At 44.6% G+C, this 26,888-nt stretch overlaps 1 long non-coding RNA gene across 1 annotated transcript; it reads right to left on the bottom strand.

Moving 5' to 3' along the window:
• Positions 1–26,467, bottom strand: LOC308525858. Its single transcript, XR_013996490.1, has 8 exons — positions 26,255–26,467; positions 23,561–23,826; positions 22,356–22,514; positions 14,181–14,320; positions 13,223–13,306; positions 11,962–12,053; positions 9,704–9,825; positions 1–373 (listed from the first exon to the last, which is right to left on the bottom strand). It is a non-coding gene; the product is annotated as an uncharacterized lncRNA (long non-coding RNA).
• Between the last annotated feature and the right edge of the window lie 421 nt (positions 26,468–26,888).

Raw genomic sequence — 26,888 nt, 5'->3', positions numbered from 1 at the left:
CTCTTGCCAGTTTTCCCTGAAAACCATCCTGTTATATGAAGCTTCCACACAGCTCATGGGTGGAGAGGAGTGTAAGGTTCTGAGAGAACCAGAGCTTCTAGCAGAAGGACCAGGAAGGTGGCTGAAATCCAGGGAGAGAGGAGCTGTGGGTGAGCTGGACCCACACAGAGCACACCCTGGAGGCCAGCATAGGCTCTGCGCATGCTGATGCTGAGGTCACCCCCAGAGCTGCTGAGACACAAGTGACTCTGAACTTCATATGCTCCACAGCCTTACACAGGGGGCTCTCACCTCTGACACTCCGTGGTGGGAAGACAGACTGTGGAACCCGTCCAGCAGGGGCAGCACATCCATCACCAGCCTCATGTGAAGTCTGGAAGGAGAAAGGATCTGCATGTGAATAGGCACAGGGCTCAAGTGCAAGGGGCCAGGGCAGTAGAGCCCCAGCCTGCAGACCCACCACACCCTGCACTTTAGTTCCAAGTACAAGCTCTTTTTTGCAATAGTAACAATTGTAGATTTGACTTTGAAGAAAAAATAACCCAAATTACATTAGAGATTTCAATTTTGGTTTGTCACATCTTCAGTACATGTTAGCTGAACCCACTGTGGTAGTCATTTCACAATGTAGGCAAATCAAACCATCCTTTTGTCTGCCTTAAACTTATACAGTGGTGTATATTGATTATTTCTCAATAAAGCTGGGAAAAATAAACAGTGCCTTCATAAACGGGAAAAAAGTGGTTATAGATGCAGTGGAATGAAAACACCATAACTAAGAGAAAACAAATCAGGATACACACATAACAAATAGTATCATCTTGCCCTGGAGGCGTGCTCACTGGTTGAGCCTTGATCTATGAACCAGGAGGTCATACATGGAGTCCCTGTCAGAGTACGTGGGGCTCCATCCTTAGTAGGGGGCATGTAGGATGCAGGTGATGAATGATTCGTTCTCATCATTCATATTACTACTACCTCTCTCTCTCCCTCTCCTTTCCTCTCTGAAGTCAGTACAACATATATTAATATAAATGAATTAATAGTATCACCTCAAAAAGGTATCTAGATATATAAATGTACGAAAGACAAAAGGAAATACTTTGAAATGTTGACAGTGGTTAACCTTGGATAGTGGAAAGAAGTGATTTCCTTTACTTTATACTATTCTTTTTAAAATTCTAATGATCCTATATTATTTTGATAATGAAAAAAATTTTCTAAAACACATTTAAGTAACTTTTTTTGGTGTAAAATGCATTTTGCATCCATGTTCAGTGACCATCCACTTATCTTTGAGAAGCTTAAAAAGTGCTTTGCGTTGTGAAATATCCTTTAAAATGCATTCTTGCACTCCAACAGCTCCTGAATGAGAACACTGGGCTTTGGAGATGCTGGGTCTGCTTGGAAAAAATAATGGGCAGGGGTTGGAGGCACGGTAGGGGATGGGGCGGGTCAGCAACCCTGAAGAGAGGCTCCTAGGTAGGATGCCTCAGGGTCCACAGCTCAGGCTGTATTTGAAGAATTCCTCATTGGAAGGCTGATATCTACAGTAAAGTTTCAGATTTGATAAACTTCAGACATGAGCCACAGTAACTTTTTTAAAAACGGTTTTTGCCGTTCTTATTGCAAATCCATATATATAAAAGGCTAATGTGCTAAGGATTCCACCACCTGACCACTCCCTATGAAGAGCACTGACCACCAGGGGCAGACATTCAATACTGGAGCTGCTGTGACCTGAACTGGCCCTTTACAGAGGAAGGGCACTGCGCACCCAGAGTCCACAAGCAACACTCCGCTTTTCCCAAGTGGGACACAGGCCCCGCCACGAACCCATGGCACAAAGCCCACAGGCCAGCCCAGCACAGAAATGGTGGCTGTGGGCACCAGGTAATGATGTCACATAGTAATGCCAGGCTTCCTCTCCCTAGCGGCTAGCCTCCTTGGAGTTTCTTCACCCACTTGCTTTATAGCCAGGTGCAAACATTTTACACTTTAACCAAATGTCTTTGAAGTGTTTTCATGTGCCTCATCTCATTTGATCCTCACTGAAGTCCCGGAATAGGTAGAGAGGAGACTCGGTAGAATCCTGTTTTCATTTCATTATCCAGAAAATGAAGATTTAGAATGTTTTAAAAATTGACCCAACTGAAAAGAAGCAAGAAATGGTAGAGCCTGAACATGACTTCAGGTTTTCTCACTGCACGGAATATAGTCAAACGGGGTTATAGTTAAATATTTCTCCCTTTGTTATCTCTGCATGATCCACAATAATAATCTGCTTTCATTTTGGTATTTATGCTGTTTTGCTGTCAATATCCTGAAAAAGAAATTGGGGCACTTCACCAAGCTGGAAAAAGTTTACCTAATCAGAAAGCAGGTCTAAGTAAGCAAATATCTATATATCTATATCTATAACTATATCTATATCTATATCTATATCTATATCTATATCTATATCTATATCTACATCTATATCTATCTATCTATCTATCTATCTATCTATCTATCTATCTATCTCTCTGGCGCCAGTTGCATGTGTTTCCATCTGTCATTGTTGATCGTGAATTTGGTATACACTTCTATTATTGAGAAAGGGCAAATAGTGATCTTACAATATTTCTTCTAATTAATTTCCTTTCAATGTGCACCAATTCATGCACTGGGACTCTAGTAATTAAATAATACTATCAAGACGCCTAAGAGAAACATATGTATACAGAAAAGATTTTTAAAGAATTCAGATCTCCTAAGTCACAGCTCTATGGTTCTAACCTCAACTGGGTCTACAGAGGCTGACAGGAAAAATAGAATGAGCACTTGCCCTGGGTTCTCATTTGATCTCTGCTATTAATAGCTTGTGGTCGTGGGGATTTCACTTACCCTTTCTGGGTCTCCTAGCTGCATCTATAGGATGAGGGTAAAATTAGACCTCTTAAATAAGGTTTCTTCAAAGGCTTCAAAAATAATTGTAGGTTCAGATTTCTACAATGTTCCTAAATATCTCAGCAATAATAAACTTTTCCTTGTTTTAAACTTTGTGGTACAAAACTTCACAAAAATGTAAACACAGTTTTATAATACTACTCATTTCAAAAATATACAATCTCTATAAACCTTATCCTATAACATTTTGGTAGATACTATTAAACATTTCTTAGTAACTGTACTATAACCCAAATTAGTAAATTTAGCATTATCTTTTTAAAACATCAATTGCATATTCCTTGTATTGGTGTGAAAAGGCTCAGAAAATACAGATGTGTTGAGCACCATATGTCACTTTTATCAAAATTCAACAAGTAACTTCCCAGGTATGGAAAACTTCAGCTGAAGCCAATTTTGGGGGTGTAAAAATCAACTCCTGTAAACATCAAATTAAAATGTGGCTGTATTTTCTGCCTTAAAAATTAAAAAAACATAAGAGTTGTTATTTAACTCACTCAAATTGTTTGTGAAGCTGAAATACTTCCATGTAGGGTCTGCCCCATCCTGACATTAGTTTAGTGCAAGGACTGAGAGCCACACGTCACCTGTTCTCCCCAGTGAGGAAGGGAGCTGTGTGTGAATCATTCCTGCCACTAAGCCCCTTGCACAGCCAGCCGCTAGGCAGCACGGATGCCAGCCTCAGCTCACAGGTGGGAGAAGTGCTGCCATCTCTCTCAGAACACTTCCAAACTCCAAGCCTGAGAAGGACAGGCCCTACCAGCCAAGACCCAGTCCGGCCACTGCTGGGCTCTAAGTAAAGACTGACGATTGTCTCTACCTCTTATTTCTTCTGAGACCAAACCAAACAACCTCCCACCCACCCAACCAACCAACCAACCACCCAACCACCCAACCAACCACAATTTAATCATCATCCTTGCACTGAAGCCACTGCTGAATAAAAACCAAGTTGTATATGGGCTCACTTGGTGACTACCCTCCAAGACACATATTCCTAGGCCTGGAATAAGCTCTGCCCCTGCCCATTCCCTTCCCTCAGCTCGATTCTCCAACTTCCCCTGCTCACCCCCCCTGCCCCCCACACACACCCTATTTGGCCAGGTAGTTAACTTTCTGGGGACTACAGATCTGTCTTGTCCCCTGGCTTGAGACACAAGCCCCAGAGAAGCAGGACCCCTCACTGCCTGGCTTAATAGACAGGGGGCCCTGCTGGGGTCTGGCTGGAACTCTGTCCCCAGCTGCCTCCTGTCAGCTCAGCAGCCACCACTCCTCCAGGTCCAGGGAGCACATGCAACCTGCCCCACAATGACAGGGGACCAGCCCTGCACAGGGAAGGCGCCCACACTGGGGCTATTGGTCTCTCACTGGGGCTCTTGGTCCCAGGTGGCGACTTGATGGAGCCTCTCCACTCTCCTGGTTTCTCCCAGGAACCAGGGGCTGCCCAAGTCCCATTCTTCGGGAAAGTGACTCCTTGGCTGCCCCCAGAGAGCAAGGCCCAGGGGAACCCCAATCCTCCAAGCGTTTTAAATACCTGACAAGCCCAAGTTCACCCTTGGAATGAGCCCTTCCCACCCACAACAGCCACTACCCCATGGGACACTCCAAGTCCCAGCACCTGGGACAGCCATGGGCAAACTATGGCCCGCGGGCTAGATTTGGCCCTTTGGAAATAATAAAACTGAAAAAAAAAAGACCGCACCCTTTTATTGAATGATGTTTACTTGGAATTTACATTAGTTCACACAAACACTCCATCCATGCTTTTCTTACAGCCTGCCAAGAACCCATTGTGGCCCTCAAGTCAAAAAGTTTGCCCACCCCTGTTCTAGAGACAACTGTCTTTCCAGCTCACTTGAGTGCAGAAGGTCAGGAGACCAGGATGTCTCTCTGTTGCTTCCCGTTCTTCCGAAGCTCTGGCAAGAAGAAACCCCAGGGCGAGAGATGTTTCTGTTGCTGGGGAAACAGGCGCAAGCGCCACCACCATTACCCCTCGCCCTCTGGCAGGAGGCACACACAGGTAACCAAGGGCAGGCCCTTTCAGCTCACACTTGGGCGCCAAATGGGGGTCACACGTGGGGAGCCCCACACCTCTTACCCCTCATCCCAGGAGTGTGTGTGTGTGTGTGTGTGTGTGTGTGCGCCCGGGATGGTGAGGGGAAGAAAGCAGGGGATGAGGGATGCTCAACCTGGGCTAAGGAGCAGGTTGGTAAGTGTCAGAAGCCTGGAGGGTGTTGGAGGGTGTATCTTGTTCACTGCCTAGGTCATGGCTCACAGGAAGGGAATTTGAGTGCTGGGGTCAGAGCTCTGCTACCCACTTGTTAAATCGCAGGGGTGCCCAAGGGGTCATCAACTTCACTCCCTGCCTAGAGGTCTTTGCAGATGCCCCTCTCTGCCTGATCTGGGGAGCAGAATGGGTGGTGGGCATCTTCCCCACTGGTAATGTCCGGGGCCCCTGATGCCTCCTGGCCCGGTAGGGGCTCTGTCTTTGCAGAGCTCCAACAAGGGCAGCGTCAAGGAGCTGGCTGACAGGTTCACTTATGCCCTCAACGGGTACAAAGGACAAGTGCGTCAGGACAGGGAAACCATCCAGTGCCAAACTGAGGTGAGCGCTGGCCCACACCCAGAACCCTGATGTGACTGGGGTGGGACCAGAAGTCAGACTCAAATCTGGGGCCTCAAAGTTCTCACAGGCCCACTCCCAAAGTGATCTTTACCTTCAATCCTCCCGACCAGCTCCCTGGTAGGGGAGAAAAGCAGTCTTTCTTCCTGTGTTCTTGGGATCAGAGAGAAAGCATCTGTTGCTGTCTTTGCCTCATGCTCCTTTCAACTGATGAAATCCCTGCCCAAACTATCCTGTGGACCAGCCCCAGCCCGACTGTCCTTGTAGACCTTCTCCAAGCCTTGCTGTGTATTGAAAAAAAATAGGGTAGGGGGAAGCAGGGGTGGGGGTTAGGGGTGTAGGAAGGGATAAAGGGCTTGATTACTTTTCTCTGCAACCTATCACCTCACAGAGGACGACAAACCATTGCAGTGCGGCCAGCTCAGGAGCTGTGGCCTAACCCAACTCCATATCATCCCAACAAGGACAGAGTTTTCCTCAGTCATTCAGGCTTTCACTGTGGCTACAGCTTGACACAAATCGATTCTTGCAAGCTCAGCAGGGCTGCCAGGTACATCCTCACTGTCCTCATAGGCTAGGTCTGCCATGACACAGGACCACAGATTGGGTGGAAGGTTCCTGATGCCTCCTGGCTCAGTACCCACTCTGTCTTTGCAGAGCTCCAAGGAAGACATCATTGAGGTGCTGGCTCATGGACCCGACTACACCACCTACGGGGTCAGGGTGCAGGTGCACCAGGCTGACGACACAGACCAGTGCCTCTCTGAGGTGAGAGCTGGCCTCGAGGGTCTCTACACCCAAAACCCCAACACAACCTGGCAGTGCCCAGAACCCACACTCAAATCTGGGGACTCCACAGATACCCTCCCAGGACTCTCCCTAGTGTCCCACTGGCCCAAGACAAAGAAATGAGGACCCCCCGCCCCTGTCCAGCTACATGGGACGGTAAAGACACGCTCCTCACATATTTGTAGCAATATCAGAGAGAGAAATGTCGTGTGAACTGTGTCCTGTCCCTCATCTTGCCATGGCCATGGTACCAGCTTTCCCGGGGGGAATCACCCCCACATCTCCACGCTGGCCTTCTGCAGAGCCCAACGGTTCCTGGACGAGCTTCTATCTAGGTGAGCATACACTCGTGACTCTGCCCACTGCTAGCTGTGAGGCATGAAAATGTCACCACATCTTCCCGAGTCTCAGGATGCTCCTCTGAAAAGTGGGCTGCTGGGGGGGAAACCTCATAGCACTGCTGTGGGGACAAGCCAGGGCAGGTCTCACCTGCTCCCTGGCTCTGCAGACAGGGTAGCTGGATGTGCGTCAGTTGTTGTTGGCAATTCTTTCACTCTGTCCCACGGAAAGAACTCTGACACACCCATCAGTGGCCTGTGGCATCAGAGGTTGGAAAAGCACATGCAAAGCAACCTGCTAAGCAGTGTGAGATTTCACCTAGCCGGTCCTGGTCCCTGGTGTAACCACACTGGGGATTTCTGGGGAGAGCAGGGGCCCAGGTCCACTCAGATGTGGCATGCTTCTGGTTGGAGTTTCTTTACTCGACAATGTGCACGCACTTTTGGAGACACTTAGCCTGACTCAAGGAATGAAGCAGACACAATCCCTGGGCCTCAGTTCTGGGCACTGGGTCCAGCAGTCACGCTCACCATCATTCGCAGCTCGTGTCCACCATCCATCAGGGCTGATGCGATCAGAGTGATTTTTCCATCTGGATGCACACCTGTTTAGAATGACCGGGCTGACACATCGCAGGACCAAGTCATAAAGTGAGTGGTCTCCGGGTCCAGAAGGAGGGCCCTCAGAGTCAGCATCGTGGGGACTGTGGTGGCTGGGGGGTGGAGAGTGCCTGGAAGAACCTTAATCTTATACATCATCTGATTCCCAAGAAAGGCCTGGGCTCTGGAGTCTTCTATTCCAGGAGGATAGGAGTCAAAGACGACAGTGGGTGGGGTCCCGGGCCTTGTAGACCCAGAGGGGACGCTGTGCTGAGTGGTCCCTCACAGTCCCCTCCCCACCACAAACCCACCCCGCTCTGCCTGCCCCTCTTCATATCCATCTCCCCTGACCACGGTGGCCAGGCTCAGAACAGGACTGTGGTGAGCAGGGTGCTCACAAGCCTGTCTCAGTCCTCAGTCCAGATGCCCAGGGCCTGGAGGGTGGGGGTGGGCAGTGCACTGGACCTTCAGGTGAGCTGCCAGTGGGAAGAAGAGTCTCACACAGACTCCGTGTTGAACCAGCTGAATCCCACAACTGCTACAACCATGACAGCCACACAAGGGCCGGGGTTACCATGGGGCTCTCCCATGGGTGGTCTTGGGAGACCTGCACAGATGCTCAGATCTAAACAAGTGTGCCATGGGAGGGCAGACTGGAAGGAAAGACTAGGACTCAGAATCTGCTGCCCACCTGCCTCTCCCCAGGGCCTTTGCTGCGATGGTGGGGACCTGGCTGGACCACGTCCAGGGTTTGGGGCAGCCCCTTCCTTCCGCCTGCTTCGAGGTAGAGCAGGCCTTGGTGCCCGTCAATTCCCCTGCCCAAACCTGGTGGGCCACACCCAAAATCTATGGTTGGCGCTGCAGCACCTTGAGCCCACCGAGGCAACTCAACAAGGTGAGGCGGAATGATCATCTGGGCAGATCATCGGGGGAGGGCAGGCTCATGGGCTGCAGTTCCCTTAAAGGCGGTGGCATCTTTCCTGTCTGCACTAAGTCACAGGAAAGCCAGGAGTGTGAGTCAATGTGTCTCTTTCTCCTGCTCCAGGTCCACGACCAGAGCTCCAGAGCTCTCCGGAGGCAGAGGAAGGGCCCGCTCAGGGGCCAGAGCCTGGTCCAACGAGAGGCCCTGCCCTGGCCAGGCCTGGCTCGAGGCAGTACCTGAAGCCATTATGGAGCCAGCTACTGGCTGCCCTGGAAGCCTTCTCTCGTGCTATTAGAAGAGTTCTAGGCGATTATCTTAAATAATTCAGAGGAATACATCCCAACTGTACATTTATAATAGTAAATAAGGATAATTTCTAAAAGTACCTACCTATTTATGTAGACTATTTCCCATTAAGTTAAATACTCCTTTTGAATAAATAAGGTTGTTTATTAAAAACACGTGTAGACCATGTCTTCTCACGTACATATACATAATTCCATACACACACACACACACACACACACACACGTACACATATATGGTGACAGGGAAGGTGCTCACTGTATAATACAGTTTTAAAATAAGTTTTGAAACATTTAATTTCTTCTGATAACTACGTATACACTGATAAAATGGGGAAATAAAACCTGGAAATATATACACCAGAATGTTCACACTGGTGAACTGTCAGTAGTGAAACACTAGAAGTGACAGTTTCTTCTCATTTTGCTTCATGTATAGGTTCTGGTTGACACAAGGATCATACCTCCAAGATATAGATAGACAGTAGACAGAGGAAGGGAGAGGCAGAGAACACAGATGAGAGGTGCACCACCCGCCACCTGCACACCCCCGACATGGAATTGACCACAAAACCCTGCCATGTGCCCTCCCAGGGAACTGATCCGGAAACTTTCAGTGCAAGGGGAGATGCCAATCCAATGAGCCCCATCAGCTGGGGTTAGACTCAATATATATTTTAACAGTACACTTTGATTGATTTCAGGGCGGGACAAAGGGCGAGACAGAAACGTAAACCATGAGAGAGAAGCATTGATCGGTTTCCTCCTTCACGACCCCTATTGGTGATCCAGTCTGCACCCCGGGCCTGTGCCCTGACCCGGAATCAAACCAACTGTGCACTCCTGCCTGCTTCACAGGCGGACGCTCCACCACCGTGCAGCACTGGCCAGAGTAAATCATATCTTTCTAAACTTTCCCAAGTGCCAATTTGTATCTTGAAATGGTCTCAGGAAAGGAAAAATTACTTATTGGGGGGCATTCTACTTCCCTCGCCGTTTAGCTGCATTTGCTATTTGGCCAGAAACAACCAGTAGACTAGCTCTCAACCATACTTAAAATCACTAGGGATAGCAAGAGCATTGCTTTGGTTGCAACAGGAGTAACTCAAAACAACTCCCTCCACTAAACACTTCCTGAATCATTTCCCTTCCTCCATGAGCCCAGTATTTAACTCACCAGTCAAACTCAGCTTAGGGAGAAGCAATGGTTCCACTGGAACAGGACGGTACGGAAACAAGGTACACAGCCCTGGTTCTACCCGAGGGGCCATAGTTCACTGACACCACCACTGGAACAATCTATAATTAAAATGAAAACCACCATGTCAGAAAATTCTAAGCAGAAAAGGACAAAGGAATGCCACTGGTGAGTATTTCAAAAGGAGGCACGCTGTGCAAGAGGGATCCATTCAGTGCTGTGGCCCAATCATCCAAAGCTCATCGTTCTCATGTGAGCAGTACTCTTTCTCTGAGGGGAGACACATTTCCTTTCTTTCATTTCATATTTGCTTTCAAGGCAAACCAGCTGGTCAATACACCAAGCCAACACTCCTCAGGTATCCAACAAGAGTAACCTAAATGTCTCAGTGAATTTTAAGTTTTACTAAATTTGAATTGAAAAAAAAAAGTTTCATTTTACAGTGATAATGTGGCTGCTGGGCTGGTGTGGCTCAGTACTTGAGCGTGGACCCCAGAACCAAGAGATCCCCGTTTCATTCCCAGTCAGGGCCCATACCGGGGTTGCGCGCTAGGGGCTATGGGACTGATGATGCTCTCTCATCATTGATGTTTCTCTCTCCCCTTCCCCAGCCTCCTCACCGCCCCCACCCCCACCCCCTGCTCTCTCTGTTACTTTTCCCTTCCTCTTTCTGAGATCAATAAAAACATATATGTTTAACCAGTTCTATGTGGATAATATGGACCCTATCAGATTGGGTCCTCAAAACACTAGGCAACCGTTGTGAAACAGTCATCGCTGAATCTCGGGACACCTGTCCTCCACAAGTCCACACAGAAGAAATGTACGGGGCCCTTAGTGATCACAGTAGAAACAGGAAGTTCTCCATCCGACAGGTCCCCACTGCCCTTCCCCTCACCACCTCCTCCTGGGCTGAGGCACCTCCTTCGGGAGCACTTTGACACTAAACTGCCCCATGTCCCTTGCAATTTGGCCCGTTCTGCCCAAGGGTTCACGCAAGAGTCTCATAGTTGATTTCTGAGACACTAAGTTTCTCCCTGATATAAAGCACAATAGCGAGGAGAGGATTTTTTTCCTCTCGTTGATGCTGGGAGCCTACCCTGACATCACTGAGCAGCTGACTTCAATATTGGATCCACCTACCTGTGGACTTGTTCTTTTGTGAGAAAGACAAGTCCCTACTGTTAGCTTCATCACTATTCTGCTGCTTATAATTCTCAGCTGCCACACTGAATGAGATCCTTAAAACTCCTGAGGGTGGACAAGGTTGTAGCATTTCATGGTATTGCAAAACAACAACAACAAACACGAAAACAAAAACAAGAACGATGGGAGCAGAGAGCAGGACAGGGGAAAGATGGGAGATGCCGGAAAGTACACCAGCCTTCCACCGATTCCAGAGGGAGACGTCGGGATACAGGGCATGGCACAGCTCTAAGCTGGGCTGGCAGAGTGTGATGCCAATGAGGATCTCAAAGTGTGACCACAGAAAAAAGGTGAGGCAGAGACAACACTGCAAAAGAAGCTAAGGTCGGATCATGGACGGCCTGGACGGACACGCTAAGGATTTGGGACTCATTTCTAAAGGCCATAGGAGACCACTGGCAGTTTTCAGAAGAGACATGATCATATTGACATTTTCAAAAGATCCTTCGGGCTGCCCGTAGAGAATGCTTAGGGACCTGGCGATACTAGAGGTTGACAGGTCACAGAGCACACATGGGATCAGGAGGCACCGAAGTCAATGTGGCTTAGTACTCTTGCTGTTAACCTTGATGGCTTCACACTGGAATCATCGTATCAGGAATGTCAAGGTGGAAATCTATCCCACTCACGGGACTTGACAGCTTATGTCTAGAAGTTATAATAAAGTAGCAGGATATGCCGTATCTTTTCTCAGACCAAAACTCTCTCAGAACAAAGTGGACAACTGACCAAATCCAAGATTTACTAAAGTGGTAAGGAAAAGGGTGTGGACTCAGCTTCCGGACAGAACAACAGGTCAGTGGCACAGACAGAGACGCACACACAGAGAGAAAGCGAGAGAGAGGCTGAGAGGAAGGAAGGGACCTCAAGAATGAGAGTACAAGACAAGTGACACGACCTGACACCCCATCAACTGGGCTGTCCTCTATGTTGTTTAGAAGCGAGTTTATAACATAGAGTCCAAACATAACCGAAATACAAGCAAATTTCACCATACTGTTCACAAAACCTTTAATGACACAGATGCTTACCTTGATCAAGTGTGCATACTTCTTCAGTTGTTCTGAAAAGCACTGTGTAATCCTTGCAGTAATGACCTAAGTAAAACTCCATTTTTAAGTCCCTACAACAACAAGAACATATAAAATACAAATAACTAGGAAGGTATTCCAATATTTACCCCCAACAGTTAGCATTCATCAATAGAACTTTCCCATTTAAAAACATACTTATGAGAAAAAAGATAATCAAATCCAGAGCCCCTTTATTCTATTTCTGGACTTTCCTGTGCCCAGTATTGTAAGTGCAACCTCAACTACTTTTGCTAGACAGATGTTGTGCAGGTGAAACTACTGTAAAAACACTGTGATCTCGGTTCTCTTCCATTACCTATTGGCTGTTGATCTTGAACAAACCCATCTCTAGAGCCTCAATATTTTCTTCCAGAAAATGGGGAAATACCAGTTAATTCACTGTGAAGTTTTAAAACTAAATAAAATATGTGAAAAATACCAGAGCCCATGATTAGGGTTGGAAATCATTTCATTATAAAACAGTTTTCATGATAGTAATGATTTGTCCTAAGAGAAATAAAAAAAAAAATTAAAAGTGCCATGTCTCAGAATACAACTTCTTTATCTCAAGGAAGATCACAAAAATTAGAAAATGTGCTGTAATATTAACTCAGATGTTGGTATTTTTATTCCATTCCATTTTAGTATCAAGGGTCACAATACCCAAGTGTGTGGCCTTTAGCATTCAGTGTTAGACAGAGTGCTGGCCAGGCTGTGAGAGTGCAGTGTCAGCACCATTTAAACGCAGATCCATCAGGAACCTGAGAGACACAGAAGGCGACAGCACAGGTGCAGCAGAGAGCCCACAGCGAACCCAGCGTCATGGTCTTGGAAACACACTCTGACAGGTTTTCTCATCACTAATGGGGGTCAGGATTCCCTGGCCTTGTTGACAGTTTATGTAGCTAAACTGCAATTCTCTGAACTGTAAGCACTACTAGAATGTAGGTATTGTTACAGCATAGCAGGTATTGTTATAGAGCTTCCACCACAGTGCAGGCAGTCAGCCTGTCAACATGAAATGCACTGGGTCACCCCCAGGGTTTACCATGTTTCCCGGCTTCCTGCTGATCTTAGGACAAAGATGACTCACAAGCCCTTACATAGCCAGTATCTTCAAACAATTCTGTGTTTTGCAAAAAATGCTCTGGGTTCCTAAGGCCAACGTCTGAGTCACCTGAGCACTCCTGGAAGTTTTCACTCTACACACAGTATTTACCTTGCCAACTGAACAAGGGGCGTCAACAAGTGAATGAATTCCTTCTCCCATCAGAGTATTCCATTTAGGCTCCTCAGAGACCCACTGAAGAAGGAAAAAGATTGCAGGCATGTGAGAGAAGTGTAGAAGAATCCAGACTAAGATTCTGTGACAAGTCTTCATCCTTCATCTGAGAAACTTTCCAAAGGATTCAGACATAAAGATCTGTTCAAAAGGTGAGACTCAACCTTCTGGTGGTGGTCTGAATTCAGTAAATACTCCCAATCCCGAGAAGAAGAAACAGATATTGATTTTTTAAATCATGCCTCCTTGTAATTAGGGGGGTGGGAGTGATCAAGGAGGGGTCGATGAGGGGAGAAGGAGACATATGTAATACTTTAAACCAGTGTTAAACTCAACCTTCCTAATGCCGCGACCCTTTAATATAGTTCCTCATGTTATGTTGACCCCCAATTTCACTGTTACAAATGGAACATAATTAAAGCATAGTGATTAATCACAAAAACAATATGTAATTATATATGTCTTTTCCCATGGTATTAGGCGACCCCTGTGAAAGGGTCATTCGACCCCTAAAGGGCTCACGACCCACAGGTTGAGAACCGCTGCTTTAAACAATAAAAAAATTCAATTAAAGCAATTCAAGTTCCATTTTCACATTAAGTTGATCTAAGAATATGAAAAAAAAAAATCACAATGCTGGCCCAGCAGGTGTGGCTCAGTGGTTGAGCATCAATCCATGAACCAAGAGGTCATGGTTCAATTCCTGACCAGGGCACATGCCCAGGTTTCTGGTTTTATACCCAGGAGGGAGTGCAGGAGGCAGCCAACTGATGATTCTCTCTCATCAAGGATATTTCTATCTCTCTCCCTCTCCATTCCTGTCCCTGAAATCAATTAAAACATTTTAAAAATTAAGTAATCACAATGCTGGAAAATGAAAGGAATATCAAAACACCTAAATGACTTTAGTGATCTTCTAAATCCTCTGTTGTCATTTCCAGTCTCCAAAGCACTTTCTCCATGAGATTTGAGGCTCTTTGTTGTCATTTCCACAGTCTCCACAGCACCTTCTATGGAAAGAGATGTGGACTCTTCCTTTAATGAATAATATAAAAATGCTTAGACAAAACCACCATTATTCATTTTGTTTTGAACAACAAAAAAAAAGAGGTATACATTTGGAATCAAAAAGTTCAATAAAATTCCAAAAAGAAATTATTGTAGGCTTTTTCAGACTTACCCTGTGATATGATAAATGCCTAAAATTAAAACAAAATGCTTATCTAAGAATTGCATCTAAATAATAGCCTATTAACAAATCATATCTAAATAAGAATTGTGGTGAGCTAGAAGGGGACAATAAAAAAGGGGGGACATCTATAATACTTTCAAAAGGAAAGATTTTAAAAATAAATAAATAAATAATTATGACATATAGCTATATACTATCTTCTCACCAGCTCAACACATGCACCATGGGAACTAAAAAAGGTAAAATAAAATTAAACAAATGAATGATAAATATTATAAGATAAAGTATGTGTGTAAATAAATTTTAAGAAAAGAGTAGACAAAAATTTAAAAATCTACTAGCTAGAAGCCTTGCCACAAAAGTGACCTCAAACCGTGGCTCAACCTGTATTGACCTTATGTCCTTTATAAAACTAAAGATTACCAGAAGAGCTATTCATAACCTACAGGTTTCTTAATGATCTTATCATTCTTAGACAGGCAGAAAAATATCTTTAGAAAAACTAAACTTTCCCTTTCATCTTGCAAAACATAAACTAGGAAATGCCATTCAACTTTCACTAGCATGCCTAACAATCACTTACTTGAAATTATTTCATGGTATTTTATGGGTTTTTTAATTGTGGTTAAATAGACATAACGTAAAATTTACCATTTTAACCATTTCGTGGTGTACAAATTCAGTACCATTAAATACATTCATTCATAAAGTTGTGTAACCTCAATGCTATCCATTTCCAGAACTTTTCCATTATCCCAAACAGAAACTGCCAATTCAACAACTCCCCGTTTCTCCCTCCCTCAGCTTCTATTATATTTTCTGTCCTTATGAATTTACCTATTCGAAGCAAAGTACCCCATGAAGGTGGAATTATACAGTATTTATGTTATGTTGGGTATAACATCCTCAAGGTTCATCCATGTTGTAGCACATCTCAGAATTTCCTTCATTTTAAAGGCTAAATATTTCATTGTAGGCATATACCACGTATTGTATATCCAGTCATCTCTCCATACACACTGGGGTTGTTTCCAATTTCAACTATTGTGAATAATGCTGCTATGAACACTGGTGTTCGACTGAGTCCCCGCTTTCAAATCTTTTCTTTTTATTTCAACATTTTTTATTAAGGAATTACATATGTCCTTATCCCCCCATTGCCCCCCACCCCACTCCCGTTCATGACCTCAATTCCCTGGGCCTGTGTCCATTGGTTATGCTTATATGCATGTATACAAGTACTTTGGTTGACCTCGATCCCTTACTCCCACCCTCGCCTACCTTCCCTCTGAGGTTTGAGCATCTGATCGATGCTTCTGTCTTTTGTGTATATATAATCAAAAGGGGAATTGTTGGATCATATGGCGATTCTAGGTTTAACTCCCCACCCCCTCGCCAATTGATCTTGAAATTTATTGTTGAAATTATTATAGATGTCCCTTTCTATCCCCCATTCATCCCCTCCACCCTGCCTAGGTTTAATATTTTGAGAAACAGCAAATGGTTTCCCATAGTTGCATTTTTTACTTTTCCACCAGTAATCACAGGGTTCCAGTTTCAACATCCTCACTTATTTTTTTCATTGTTTAATAAATCAGTCATCTCACTAGGTATGACATGGTATCTCACTGTGGTTTTGATTTGCATTTGCCTAATGATTAAACATGCTGAGCACTGTTTCATGTGCTCATTGGCCATGTACATATCTTTAGAGAAATGTCCGTTCAAGCCCTCTGTCCAGTTTTAAATTGAATTGTCTGATCTGTGGTTGTTGAATTTAGGAAAAACCGGCATGTACCTATTATTGACTCAGCTTCCTTTTATGAAATCCCATCCTCCCAGTCTCTAAAAGCAGATAGTATTTTATTTTATTTTTATTTTTTAAATCTATATTGTTGAAAGTATTACATAGGTCCTCCTTTCCCCGCATTAATCTCTTCCGGGCCACTCCCATCCCCACCCCACCCCAATAGTATTTTCATACTCTCCCTTACTCCTGATGTCTCAGGACTTGCACATTCCCTCAGCTCTGTCTCTCATCTCTGTCTTCTCTCTTCAGAGCCAATCTTTTTCCCCTGAACTATCATAGAACAGTATCCTTGACAACAGTCTCTCTACTCTCCAGCCAATCCTACACATCCTACACATTGCCACCAAAGTCCTATCTTCTCAAAATACAGAACTGAAGATGTACTTTCCATTTTAACATCCTTGACAGGCTCCTTCTGTGTACAGTTTAAATTTCAAGTTCCCAGGTACAAACAAGGCCCTTCAGTTTGGATCCACTCAGCACCTGCAAGCATCTCTCCACACCCAAACCTTGTGTACATCCATTCTGAACTTAAAAACATCATGTTTTTCCATAAATAGTTTGGCTGATTCGCTCTGCCTAGAATGCCCTTCTTTTACCAACTTCCAGTTCAATCAGCAACTTCTTTGAGAAATCCTTCCTTCAGAGCCAGTCCCCTGACTCTCACCACACTGTGGACACACAGGTATTATGTGGCATTTTAATTCATCTGCATACAGCATTTTAGTTATCTGTTTATTTGTTTAACTAAATCTGAGTCACATACACCTGGTATTGATTCCTAACCAAAATATAAAATATCTTCCCGCATATAGTAAGAAGACTAAAGAACAATATGTTTTCCAGACCAAAAGGACTGAAATTAAAAATCTTATCGTTCTATTTACAAGCAGTCTTAAGATAACGGAGACAAAAGAGACAATTCATCTAACTGCACATCCATGGAATCTAGTAAACATGCAATCATCCTTTGGAGAATTTAAGATGGAAACATAGAAGCAAAGAATGAGTTTGAGCCCGGCCAGCATGGCTCTGTGGTTAAGCATCGACCAATGAACCAGGAGGTCACAGTTTGATTCCAGGTCAGGGCATATGTTTGAGTTGCAGCCTCGATCCCCGGGAGGCAGCCAATCAATGATTCTCTCTCATCATTGATGTTTCTATCTCTCTCTCCCTCTCCCTTCCTCTCTGGAAAATAAAAATACATATTAAAAAAAAACCCTTGTTGGATATCATCATGCCACTTTCACAACTACACTAACCATATGGTTACGGGGGGGCAGGGGGGGCGGAAATATCATCAAAATGGTCACTGGGGCCCTTGCTGGTTTGGCTCAGTGGATAGAGCATTAGCCTGTAGACTGAAGGGTCCCAGGTTCGATTCCAGTCAAGGGCACATGCCCAGGTTCCGGGCTCAATCCCCAGTAGGGGGCGTGCAGGAGGCAGCCGATCAATGATTCTCTCTCATCATTGATGTTTCTATCTTTCTATCTCTCTCCCTTCCTCTCTGAAATCAATAAAAATATATTTTTAAAAAAATGGTCACTGGCTTCAACACTCCTGGACAGAAATGCTTTTACACATGCCCTCAAGTTTAGGAATAATTCAGTTTATCGTTCCCAGTATATTGTTAGAAGGGTACAATGTTCATCAGGAAACAGTTAATGGGGGAAAACACAAAAAAGCAATGTCCAGGTACCAAGATTGCAGTGCTTACCACTAAGGAATTTAACATTAGTCAAAAAGTCTTGAAATCTCTTGTCAATAGCCCAATAATTAATTCAACTGCTATAGATATATTCTCCCCCACCCGAAAACTTTTTATTCTAAAAATATTCAGTAAGAAAAGTTGAAATAATACAGTGAACACCTGTTTCATCTAAATCTAACAGTTGTTAAGGCCTAGCCGGTTTGGGCCAGTGGATAGAGCATCGGCCTGCGGACTGGTCCTGGGTTTGATTCCAGTCCAGGTCACATACCCAGGTTGCGGGCTCAGTCCCCAGTAGTGGGCATGCAGGAGGCAGCCGATCAATGATTCTCTTCTTACCATTGATGTTACTGATGTTTCTCTCTCTCTCTCTCCCTCTCCCTTCCTCCCTAAAATCAATAAAAAATGTTTTAAAAATAAACAAATAAATCTAACAGTGGTTACCAATATGCCATATCTGCTTATGTGCATGTGAGGGATTTGACTGGGGGATGATGACTACCTGAAAATCCCCCACATCATGACTTCATCATGCATTTCCCCAAAATAAATATTCTCTCCTATACACCACAAAACCATCATCTTGCCTAAGAAAAAATTTTTCTAACATCACCTAATATTCAGTCCATTTGCAACTTTTTCAAATTTTCCCCAAAATGTTTTTTTAAGACAATTTTCTAGAACCAGGACTCAATCAAAGTTCATTCAAAATGGTGCAAAATATATTGCATTTGGTGATGTCCTTTAGTCTCTTTTAACCTACAATAGGCCCCACCTTTTTCCCCCTCCATGCCTCTTTTTTTTTTTTTTTTTGCTTTCTACTACTGTTCTTTTTTTTATTAATTAAACCTTTATTGTTCAGATTATTACTTTTGTTCCTCTTTTTTCCCAACATAACTCCCCTCTACCCTGTTCCCACCCCACCCACTTCCCTCACTCCCCATCCACTGTCCTCATCCAGAGGTGTGCGATTTTTGTCCAGTCTCTTCCCACATCCCCCTCACCCCTTTGCCCCCCAAGAATAGCCAGTCCACTCCCTTTCTATGCCCCTGATTCTATTATAATCACCAGTTCATTCTGGTCATCAGATTAGTCACTTGATTTTCAGATTCACTTGTTGATAGATGTGTATTTGGTGTTCAAAATTTGTATCTTTACCTTTTTCTTCTTCTTCCTCTTCTTAAAGGATACCTTTCAGCATTTCATATAATACTGGTTTGGTGGTGATGAACTCCTTTAGCTTTTCCTTATCTGTGAAGCTCTTTATCTGACCTTCAATTCTGAATGATAGCTTTGCTGGATAAAGTAATCTTGGTTGTAGGTTCTTGGCATTCATCACTTTGAATATTTCTTGCCACTCCCTTCTGGCCTGCAAAGTTTCTGTTGAGAAATCAGCTGACAGTCGTATGGGCACTCCCTTGTAGGTAACTGACTGTCTTTCTCTTGCCGCTTTTAAGATTCTCTCTTTGTATTTTATTCTTGGCATTTTAATTGTGATGTGTCTTGGTGTGGTCCTCTTTGGATTCCTTTTGTTTGGGCTTCTCTGCGCTTCCTGGACTTGTAAGTCTATTTCTTTCACCAGGTAGAGGAAGTTTTCTGTCATTATTTCTTCAAATAGGTTTTCAATATCTTGTTCTCTCTCTTCTTCTGGCACCCCTATAATTCGGATGTTGGTACGCTTGAAGGTGTCCCAGAGGCTCCTTACACTATCTTCGTATTTTTGGATTCTTTTTTCATTTTGCTTTTCTGGTTGGATGTTTTTTGCTTCTTCATATTTCAAATCGTGGACTTGATTCTTGCAATCAAGGCTAGAGAGTCTGCTGTTGGGAGTCTGTATAATATTCTTTATTTCAGTCAGTGTATGCTTAATTTCTAGTTGGTCCTTTATCACAACCTCGAGGGTCTCATTAGATTTCTTATAGATCTCATTAAGTTTATCGGCAGTTTCTAGAAAATTCTTGAAAAACCTTAAAAGTGTGGTTTTGAACTCTATATCCAGTAGTTTGCTTTCCTCCATTTCTGTCATTTGTGTCCTTCTTCTTTGTCTCCGCATTTTTATGCTTCCCTGTGTTGATAAAGTGGTTTTCTGTGCTGAGTGTCCACTAGGGCCCAGTGGTTCAGCCTCCCCAATTACCTGAGGAGGAGACTCCTGGTGCACCCCCTTGTGGTCTTTGTGCACACTCTTGTTGTAGTTAAGCCTTGATTGTTGCAGTTATCACTGGGAGGAATTGACCTCCAGGCCAATTGGCTGTGAGTATCAGCTGTGTCTGCAGTGGGAGAACTTCTGTGCTGGACACACTCCTCTGGGGCAAGACTTGCTTCAATGGGGCTTTGGTGCTCACTGAGTCTGCCCCCTGAGTGTGTCCTTTATGGTTCCACGGAGCTGCAAACTGGATGGTTCCACTCTTACCTCTGGGTTTCCTGGCTCCTGGATCTCTAGGGAGGTGCTAATCTAGCCTTTGCCTGATGCTATACAGCAAAATCTTCCCTGCAGGGATTAGGCGGGGCGGGTCCCACGGGATCAACAGGGTGGGGCTAGCAGTTATGGCTGCTCTCAGTCCAGCCCTCAGAGGCTCTGCTTCTCAATGTCCTGGTAATCGCTGCAAGCACCTCGGAGAGAAAGCTGCCCTCGAGTTCTGACCTATGCCAGACAGTCCCGCTTCTCCCGTATGAGTCTGGGTCCCTAGAGACTTGCCTGGAACCGGAGCTCAGAGCCTGAGACTACCTCCTGATTGAAAACGACAACCATGCCCTCAGCCGCCAGCCCGCTCCGCATGCACCTCCGCACCATAGTATTTTACTGCCATACTGCGTCTCCTCTGAGTCTCGGTATGCTTTTCTCTTTCCTTCTCCCTTCTAGTTGTACAATTTCCACTCAGCCAACCTTCCTGTGGTTCTGGATGGTGTCCATTCCGTCTTTTAGTTGTATTTTTGAAGTGGTTGTTCGAGGCAGTAAACTCCAGTGTTTACCTATGCTGCCATCTTGGTTTCTCTCCATGACTAACTCTTTAAGGAGACCAGAATGTAGACTATCCCATATTCTGGATTTGTCTAATTGTATCTCATAGTGGTTTTTTCTTTAAGTCTTTATTATAGAAAATTTCAAATATATACAAAGGAAACAGAGTAACATAATAAATCTCCAACAGCCAGCTTCAATAATTCTCAATTTCTGGTGGTTCTTGTTTCATCTATACCTCCACCCATTCCTCATCTCATTTTACAAACTGATCCTCTAGGCCCCATACTTCCTATAACTGGAAGTTAGGTCTACATATTCATATCAAATATTTGGGGGAAGAAAACTGAGTAGATGACATCATGTCTCCATGCCACATTACAGCTGTAGGTATAAAGGAGTCCTCTGTCCCCTATCAGTGATGGTAACCCACCAGGTTGTGGAGGTGGAGAACAACATGCAGCTTCAAAGTAGAGATGCATTTATTTCTTCACTTTGGGTGACACCTTGGTGCCATGCTAACACCTTTCACGCAATGGCATTACTATCCCATTTACAATCCTTGTCTGAATCAGAGGTTACACTGGAGTAAGAGGTTACACAGAATAGCGATTTTCAAATTCTACCAGTCCTTCTATATTTATTAGCTGGAATTCTACTTTAAATAAGGGTTTTCCTTTATTAACTGGAGATGAACTGCAAGGCTTCCTAAAAAGGCAGAGCAAATGCTTAATTCTGTCCCTTTAATTACTAATTTTTATTTGTTTCTATTCTTTTTTTTATAATCAGTTAGAAATACATGTAGTTTACATATAAATAAATATACATATAAATTTATATATAAATTTATGAAATATAAATACATATATAAATATATTTTCATTGACTTCAGAAAGGAAGAGATAGATAGAAACATCAATGATGAGAAACTTTCATTAGCTGCCTCCTGCATGCCCCCTACTGGGGATCAAGCCAGCAACCCAAGCATGTGCAATGACAGCAAATTAGATTTTTTTTTCCTTTCCCGTACTCTCTATTTTCACTATGAACTTGATTTTTATTTATTCAACACTTTGCAACCAAATATAATCATGTGCTAATATATTCTTATACCCTTAAATTTAAGTCATGAATTTTCTCGGCAATAACTAATTAAATTACTCAAGTGTTTAAACATTACCATGAAATTGACAAAGAACAGTGCAAAAAAATGATGATATAGAAAATAACTGAAATGTTTATTTCCCTACCATTATCTTCACTACATGTTAAAACATATATCTAGCTACTGAGATCATTATATATTGTTTTTATTATTTCTGTTAAAATTAGGATAAAAGCATTGTTTAAAAAAAAAAACACTAAATAATCAATCAAATACTAAAATTCAAATCAACTCACCTGTTGAACAGGACTATCAACGGTAAAGGCCTTGTAAAGAGCCAATGCCTGGCTTTTACTCCCTTTGCTCCAGATCACCATATTTCCAGCCACATAGAGTTCCTCGTCATAATCCATTTCTCCAATTTCATTTCTGCCTCTCCTTAACTGCCAGCTTTCCTAAAAAATTTACATATGTAAGACATGTTTAAGCAGTTTTTATTTCTTTTGCAACATTATGGAGCAAGATTTATTAATTAAAATTGAACCGCAATTCAGATACAAGTCTCCTGCTCTGTCTGTGGAGTAAGGCTCAGTCCAAGCCCAACTCTTAGGTTTGGTGCCACCGATTAACAGAGGAGGGGGTGTGGGTGTATGTATCATACTGTATCTTACAGGATTTCAAAAATGGGAATTTACCTCAAGAATTCTCTATATTAAGTATTTTATTATTACGTTACCATTTTATGCTGCCAAAAACATAAATAAACAAAAATTAGACCTTACCTATATATCCAAAAATTAAACCAACATTCTTGGGAGACTAAAGACATATGAAGCATATGGGGGGTGAAGCAGAGGGGGCAGTGAAGTGCACATGGGACACTGGGGGAGCTTACCAACCATGCAGACTTCCCTGCTTCACAACTGCATATACATTCACTTTCCTGCCCTTGTGCCAACCATCAGAATGAACAGGGCAGAGAAAGGTTTGGATTCCTAACTACAGACTTCCGCTCCTGGAAATTTTGGTATCCCAAAAGGGATACAGAAATGGAATTAAGATGAGAATGACTGACTGTTTAACATGCACTTACTTCTCATTCCCCTATTTAAAAACTAGTACTGTATCTACTTATGTGGCATTTCCTTTCTCCTCTAGAAATATGTAAGTTTTGGGCAGCAGGGACCATTGCTAACTCGACTATCTAACCATCAAATAACATGAAATCTGGTCCCACGTACTAAATGAAGAAAAAGAGATTTAAATGGACCATAATCATAGTGACTCTCATTATAAATCCCTGAGTTATATGTCTAAACAGCCATGACACTGTAATACAATTAAGGTCATTATTTTTAGCTTTCATGAAAATTACCAAATCTTAACCAATACCCTAGAAGTAGCATCATACTCATTTCTCAGTTGCATCTGGGTAGCCTTAAATTACAAGTAGATCGAATCTCTCTACATTTCAAAAGCAAACTGAGAAACTTGGTAAAACCTTCTGTTTTTCGTGGATTGTAACCTCCTGCAGGGATCCCACCAAGCCAGCAGCACCATCAGACGACCACAACTCAGAGGCTGGCTGCAGCTGCCGAAGCTGAAGGTTCAAAGCATTAGGGTGCTGTCTGCAGTGGTCTCGACGGAAAGGAACAAATTCCTGCAAATCCCCAGCTGCAATCATTGTTGCCCTTTCTTCAGAGAAGTTCAACATGGCTTTCAGATATCAATATTATTTCTGTATGAATTCAAACACATTCTGGCCAGCTGCTGGGATCAAAATGAGAAGAAAATTATCAGAAGTTTACAGAAGAGCCATGAATCCTTAGATGAGTGTCATACAATCCTATCACATTGTAGGTGTACAAGTAATCATAACATCAAAGAGCATTCCAGATCTGATTCTTTCAGGGAATTAGTTACCATTTCATAGTTACCTCACACTATCAGTACATAATTAACATTACAGCTACATGTTAGCTGCTGACAAAATCAACTGTAGGAAATCACTGGGCTGAGAGATAAGCACTGATGTCTGACAATATTGATCCTACATTTCCTACTACTACTCACTAATTTCTCCACATTTCACATTTAAGGATTTAGACAAGTTTTACTTTATAGTAAATGGCTCTCAACATTTAAGGGCATTTCTGTTCAAATGCTGGAACAACATTTAAAAAGCACACCTGACAGATGACTGGCATATTGAAATGAAACAAACAAAAACAACATATCATTTCTAATGCATCAAAAGTTGAACCACTTGGTGCTTTAAGAAACTAGTAAATGTCATCATTAATTTTGAGGCTCAATCCACCTAAACATATAATTGCAAGCAATTCCAATTTCTGGTGCAAACCCAAAAGACCAAGGCATGAATAAAATTACTGGCAATGGAACAGTCGTGCTTGTTTGCAAACTTAACAGTTCAGCTTATTACTACAAAGAAGTGGATGAGCTGTGGGTGGTAAGAGCCCTCACCCCTTACTTCCAGAACATTTCTATGAACAGTAACTAACAGCCAGTCAAATTCGGCCACTGTAGAAGGTGGATGACAGTTCTGCCTCAGACAACTCTTATATGTAAAACGGTTTTGTGGCATAGCGGTTAAGCTGCAATCCTCAAATACAGGAATCAAAACAAACATTCATGTCAGCACTAGACAACCTTTAAAAACAGTGTTTGAAATGGCTTTCACATCACAAACAGTTTAATTTGACTTCGTTTCTCCTCTGAGATCTTTTTGGCACCAGCAGCTTTCTTGGCTGAAATATCTAAGCCTGTGGTTCCCATGCAGCTCCTCTAGGGTTGCAGTTATGTTTTCTGTGAATTAAGTGTTATTCCTGAGAGAACGGTTATGTCACATTCATGACACTTTTTCCTCCTTCTGATAAGTCAGTTTTGAGAACAGTTTAACTTGGGCCATGACTGAGATAGTGCCTGTGGGAGCCTCATCAGGGTACGCCAGATGTTCAAGGCCAATCTGAGCAGGAGAATCCTAACTGGGATGTTCAAGGCCAATCTAAGCAAGGACACAGAGATTGTACTGTACACACTGGGCAGGAGTACCTTACTATAACCCAAATACTGATGTCACTGTTGGGCAGGAAGCCTTTGTGTCTAAGTTAGTACAAACGTGTTCCTAACCAGCCGGTGGGTGGCTGCTTGGTATGGCTCCTGTTTGCTACTGTATTAGCAAGGGCTGCTTGGCGCAGCCACTGTGTGAAGCTACTTTGAAGAACTGTTTTGTCTGATGGCTCCTTGTTAGCAATGGCTACATGGCCTGCAAAAGAGACTCTCCTGCCCTAACCGGTTTGGCTCAGTGGATAGAGAACAGCCTGCGGACTGAAGGGTCCCAGTCCAGGGCATGTACCTTGGTTGCAGGCACATCCCCAGTAGGGAGTGTACAGGAGGCAGCTGATCTATGTTTCTCTCTCATGATGTTTCTAACTATCCCTCTCCCTTCCTCTACGTAAAAAAAAATGAAAATATTTTTTTAAAAAGACTCTCCTATATGCCTCTGTCTCTCATGTCCTCTTTGTCTACTGCCCGGCGTTCACGTGGGTACAGCCCCTGGCAGAGGACTGTGCACCCCACAGTGCCTTATAAAACTTACACCAAACACCACAAAATCCAGCCGGCCTTCCTATGTTCTAGTCAACAGGTTATCCAACATATTAACTCTGAGAGGAAGCCACAGAATCGGTAATTAAAGGATCGCCTGCACAGAACAATGACCACTTTGTGCTGATTAGTATATTTAGATCTTTGCAGCCCCAACTGTGTGTGCGGTTCCCCGGGCCCTATAACAGCTCCGCATGGAACTGATGCGCTCCCAGGGAGACTGCGGCCTGGCTTCCTGGGAACAGGGACCTGCCAAGAGCACCCGAGGCGGCTGGGGGGGAGGGGGGGACCCGAAGGCACAGGAGGCACCGGAGCCCGGTCTGGGCAGAAGGGCCGCGTCCGGGGCCTCAGGGTCAGCGAGACCCGCGGGCTGAGCCGGGGCCTCAGCAGCACCAGCCGCCTGGCGGCCCGCTCTGAGCTTCGGCCGCGGGGACACCGCGCTCAGCTGGGAAGGAGGCCTGGGAGGCGCGGGGAGGGGCGGCGCGGAGCCCAGGCCACGCCGCCCGGGGCGGTCGGGTGCGGGGTCAGGGACACACGGCGACCAGCAGTGCCGCCGGCCGGGACTCGCCTGAGTCACTCGGGACGTGCGAGGCGCGGGAGCCCGGCTGCGCCCCCGGGGCCACAGCAGAGTCGGTCACGGGGACTCCGCCGCCGCTGAGCGTTTCCTCCCCCTCCGCCCCCCGCTCCCGGGAACCGGCGAGCAGCAGCCCAGGACCGCGGGCGTCAGCTCCAGCTCTAAAAGCAAAGGACAGACTCCGCTGAATTTCCCGTCCTGCTTCGCGCGGGGCCCGGGGGCGGGGCCTTGAAGCACCGGGTCTCGCGGGAGGTGCCGCAGCCCGCGGTCCGGCTCTGCTCGCCTCGGGGGAGGATGCTGGGTCCGCCCGCCGGTACCGCCTTGTCCCCGGCGCCGAGTGGAGCCCGGAAGCAGGACCCGGTCAGCTGGAGGCTGAGCTGTGACTGGACCGTCCCGGCCTCTCCATCTGCGCCGAGTCCTGTCACTAGGAGCCTGAGATGCCTCCACCCGGAGCTGCCGCACTTCCAGGCCGGTTCTGCTCGCTCCCCGGTGGGACTGGGGCGGTGAGGGGCGCGCTGATTTCCCCTCTGCCAGTGCTCCTTCACCCTGTAGGGCCAGACCCTGTGAAAAGTGCAGGAAAGACACGGAGGTCCTCACAGAAACATGGCATGCCATTTCTGAGCTTCAC

Source organism: Myotis nattereri, assembly GCF_964212035.1.
Source record: "Myotis nattereri genome assembly, chromosome: 10".
Lineage (NCBI taxonomy): Eukaryota > Metazoa > Chordata > Mammalia > Chiroptera > Vespertilionidae > Myotis > Myotis nattereri.
Note: the sequence above shows the minus strand (reverse complement) of the source record. Positions and strands in the feature narration are given on the sequence as shown.